Raw genomic sequence first — 5,480 nt, 5'->3', positions numbered from 1 at the left:
CAATTGTCCCAGGTTCCTATGGTCTACATGCCATCAAGGACAGAGCCATTCTTTGGCCATCAGACCCAGAAGATGAAGAGGCTTTTTCTGTGGAGGAGGAACATGAGAGAAACTGACTCCAGCTTGTCTTAAGCCACATGTGGCAATCAATTCTCTAGTCGTTCTTTGTCCACAGTTCAGGTTGGACCCTGGCAGTGGGTAAGGCATTGGGATAGTTATGCCCAGTGATTATCGTACCACAATCCTGGTGCTCTCCATTGTTGTTGTGTCTATATCTTCTTGGAAACCTTGGGGAATCACTGTGAGGATTTGGGAGTCCCACAGGAAGGCCAACAGAGTCAATTAACTTGGATGCTGTAGGCTCTCAAGAGTCTGAACCACCAACCAAAGAGAATACACTGGCTGGACCTAGGCCTCCCCTCACATATGTAGCAGATGTGCAGCTAGGTCTTCATGTGGATCCTGAACAACTGGAAGAGGGGCTGTCCCCAAAGCTGTTGCCTGTCTGTGAGATATGTTCTTCTAGCTGGGCTGCCTTATCTGGCCTCAGTGGGAGAGGAAACACCTCACCCAGAAAACACTTGAAGTGCCAGGGTCGGGGGGATACCCAGGGGGCTCTCCACCCACTCAGAGGAAAGGGGAATGGGGGATGGGAGAAGGATTGTGGTGGGTGACCAGGAAGGGGCAGTAAGCAGGATATAAAGTGAAAAAAATTATTTAAAAAAGAGTTGGGAGGCTTTGTCATGGTAAGTTTAAACATATTAAATGCCATATTCAGCAGATCTCTCATAGGTTTGAGGGCTAGTACCTACCTAACATACCTGAGTTAAACACACTTTGTTTTTAGATATCTGCTCTAAACTGTACCTTGCAAACATAAAGTAGGAGACTAAAGCTTAATCTTGAAATTAACTGCATCAGTCCTTAGCATGACTTCATATATATATATTTCTGAACATATTAAAGGATTTGATCATTTACAAGGTTACTGACTATCAATCCCTGTTATATTTGAACCTTTAAAAAAAAATCATAGTTTTGGGGCTGGAGAGATGACTCAGTGGTTAAAAGCACTGACTGCTCTTCCAGAGGTTCCAGGTTCAATTCCCAGCAACCACATGATGGCTCACAATCATCTGTAATGAGATCAGTTGCACTCTTCTGGTATGCATCTGTAGACAGCTTCAGTGTACTCATATAAATAAAATGAATAAATCTTTTTAAAAAAATAAAAAAATCATAGTTTTGAATTAGAAGCTCTTCTAGTATCAAAATAAAACTTAAATAGTCCATAAAGAAACTGGGAACTTTTCTGACCTTTATCTGGTATATTACTACAGAACATAACAGTTTTCTGTATGATTTAATTTAAGCTGAAGGCAGTGTCAAAACAGGAAAGGGTTAACAAGTTGGGAAAAAAAAAAAACGGCAAGGGTCTTGGCTGAGAGAATTGGAGAACTGTGATCTGCAAGGAGCAGGCTCCTGGAGCCTCACCAGAAATCAGGAAAACTGAAAGAGTGGTAGAGTTCAGGAGCCAGTTGTTCTTAACCTTTTTAAATGTTTTAACACTTTAATATAGTTCTAAATTAAAAAAATACTTAATTTTTATTCCTGGTATCATTACAGCAATTTACAGGACAATACATTTGATATAATAAAAATAAAAGGAAAAAGGTGCAACAAATTTTAAGTAAAACCCTCAGGAATGTATATCTGATTGCCAGCATATTACATTAATCAATAGCTACATTTTTTTTTAGTGTCCACAAATGACATTTTATTAGAAAATAACCAGACTCAGGGTCTTCAGCTGTGTTCATGCCCCATTGGCAGAGCTGAGGGGCTGGGCAGAGTCTAACTGTGGAGGTTTGCAACGAATGGTACAAGCGAAAATGGTGACGTTAGCATACAAGTGTCAACCAGACTGCTGGACTGTGGCATGATGCCTTTATGTTCAGTTAAATATTGTAGCCAAATCATGTCAATACAAGAAAATATAATAGACTTTGAATGTCACCAATAGCTACATTTTTGTTTGTTTGGTTTTTTTTTTTTTGTTTTTTGTTTGTTTTTTGAGACAGGGTTTCTCTGTATAGCCCTGGCTGTCCTGGAACTTACTTTGTAGACCAGGCTGGCCTCGAACTCAGAAATCCGCCTGCCTCTACCTCCCGAGTGCTGGGATTAAAGGTGTGTGCCACCACGCCCGGCTTACATTTTTAAAAATGAAAACCTTCTGTTATATCTATTATTTCTATCATTAGATCCATAACCATTATCATAGTGACTGCCTGAGCTTCTTTCATTATAATTGTCTCTCCTTCATGGGTCCATAATTTAATTGCTATTGTCCACTATAATTTCTAAAGTCATTACAATTTCCATCATCATTATTGTTATTTTCATTAAAATTTCCTCTGTCACTATAACTACCATATATTAATAAAAACATTTTAATAAAATATTTATTAAATTTTAAAATGCCACATAACTTTATATATTTAACTACAATTTTTTAAAGTTGCTTTCACAATATCAGAATAAAATCAGTTTGGTGGTCCCTCAGAATACTGGACATAGTACTACCTGAGGATCCAGTTATACCATTCCTGAGCATATATATATACCCAGAAGATGCTCCAACATGTAATAAGGACCCATGCTCCACTATGTTCATAGCAGCCTTATTTATAATAACCAGGAGCTGGAAAGAACGCAGATGTCCCTCAACAGAAGAATGGATACAGAAAATGTGGTATATTTATACAATGGAGTGTACTACTCAGCTATTAAAAACAATGACTTTATGAAGTTCTTAGGCAAATGGATAGAACTAGAAAATATCATCCTGAGTGAGGTAACTCAGTCACAAAAGAACACATATGATATGTACTCACTGATAAGTAGATATTAGCCCCAAAGCTCCAAATAACCAGGATACAATTCACAGACCACATGAAGCTCAAGAAGAAGGAAGACCAAAGTGTGGATGCTTTGGTCCTTCTTAGAAAGAGAACAAAATACTCACAGGAGCAAATATGGAGATAAAGTGTAGAGCAGAGACTGAAGGAAAGGCCACACAGAGACTGTCCCACCTGAGGATCCATCCCATATACAGTTACCAAACCCAGACACTATTGTGGATGCCAAGAAGTGCTTGCTGACAGGATTGAGCACAGGGTCCCCAATGGAGGAGCTAGAGAAAGTACCCAAGGAGCTGAAGGGGTTTGCAGCCCCATAGGAGGAACAACAATATGAACCAACCAGTCCCTCCAGAGCTCCCTAGGACGAAACTACCAACCAAAGAAAACACATGGAGGGACTCATGGCTCTAGCAGTATATGTAGCAGAGGATGGCCTAGTCAGTCATCAATGGGAGGAGAGGCTCTTGTCCTGTGAAGGCTCTATGCCCCAATATAGGGGAATGCCAGGGCCAGGAAGCAGGAGTGAGTGGGTTGGGGAGCAGGGGAAGAGGGGAATGGAAACTAGGAAAGGTGATAACATTTGAAATGTAAAATAAAGAAAAAATCTAAAAAAAATAAACAAACAAATAAATAAGAAAATATCCAAGAAAAGAAAAAAAAAACAAGAGTAAAATCATAGAGCATAACTACAATTTTTAGAAGACAATCCAAGTTTTTAACAGTTAAAAAAATCCAGTGTCTCTTTTACGTGTTATAAATATTGACGGCCAGCAAGAAAAGTTCTTATATATGAACGCATAGAGGTGTAGCTTTAATACCTCATTAAAGAAACATTTCTAAATCTTATCTTTTACAAATCTAGTTTTTAGGACAGGAATTAAATGAACATACTATCCCAATTTAAAAGTATCTTTAGAGACCTGTTTCCTTGGCCAGCTTATGTCCTGTGTTGTTGCCCTGAGTGGCTTTAATCCTGAGTTATTTGTTTTTAATCCAACTTTCTGTTACTAATGTTATAGATTTTTAACTATACACCATAAATTATAAACCAATATCTTATAACCAGGACATGTAGCACATAGTAAACATATCCACTTAAGACCAGTCAGAAATAAAGATGTAGTGATCACATATACTTGTACATTTAAAACAGACAACATTTGAATTTCAAGGGAGGAACACCTTGCTACCTGTTGAATCCAATTCTCATGGGCATAGAGGTTTTGTAGACAGAGTTTTTCTGTGAAGCTTTGCCTGTCCTAGAACTCACTCTATAGACCACGCCGGCAGCCTGCCTCTACCTCCCAGTGCTGGAATTAAAAGTCTGCACCAAAAATTTCCTGTCTGGCGACAGGTAAACCACCTGATTTTATGAGATGGAAAAGAAGGCAAACAATCAAAAAAATTAATTAATTTATATATATATGTAAAACTTGGATTCAACGCTTGTTGAAAAAAAGGATGCTTTTTAAATTCTAGCCATGTAACTTCGTTACTATCTTAGTTAAGATAACCACATGATATAAACTGGCAAAAGACAAAAGCTGTTCAAAATATTTTAGATTAAAATAAATTCTTATAATTATAGTCCTACAAATAAAAATAAAAAATAAGAACATCATAAAAGCAAGACTTATAAAAATAAGATTCAAAACAAATATGTTTAATGAATAATATATTAAAGCTATACCTATATACATTTATGAAAAACTAAAAGGCTATATAAATAAAAAATATAGAAAGTTCTCTCTTTTACCTTTATTATGGTCATTGATAAAATAACTGAGCAATCAAAAATTCAGAACCATCAGTAAAGGACTACTACAGTATAATTTAAGATAGAAATAAAAGCTTTAAAAAATTTTATACCTCAATTAAGATAATATAAATGGGGTTTTGTTTACTATGATTAGTAACTGTTCTTTTGAAAAAAGAAATTTCATAACAGGTCTTCTGGGTATCAACTGTATTTCATATGTCATAGATTAAACCAAAATGTTAATCCTTAAATGTCCTCAAATTCACTAAGTCTTCCCTTAGCAAACTAGAGATGCTGTCATTTTACATATGGAGAAATCCTCCTTGTAGTTTTCACTTCAAATAAAGGACTAGGCCTGAAAATTCCCTTTAAATAGTTAAAAAAATTAGCCTAGGTGACTTCCTAGCTTAGGGCTTAAAAATTATTTTTTTAAATATGCTCAGAGCCATACTTGTAGTCATGCTAAGTACAAATATAAATCATTTATAGGGACAATAGTTTTTGGCTTTCTATATATATTTTCAAGGTTAAACTTAAAACAAGTAACTCAAAACAAAATTTATTTAAAATCAAGTATATCTATTAGATTGCCCTGAAAAAATTTCAGAGATCTAGTGAATATGGCATTTAAAATATTTAATGAAGCTTTCCAGAATAGAGAAAAATACTAGGTCCTAATGGGGGACCTCAGGTCTAATCTCAAGAAGGTGACTCCTCCTGGGTAGTGCTAACCACAGGTAAAGAATGCCTCATACCTTGCCTGCCACCAGGACCTCACTTAAACTGTGGATCGATTAGCT

This window comes from Mus pahari, chromosome X, assembly GCF_900095145.1.
Source record: "Mus pahari chromosome X, PAHARI_EIJ_v1.1, whole genome shotgun sequence".
NCBI lineage: Eukaryota > Metazoa > Chordata > Mammalia > Rodentia > Muridae > Mus > Mus pahari.
This window is presented reverse-complemented; position numbering follows the sequence as displayed.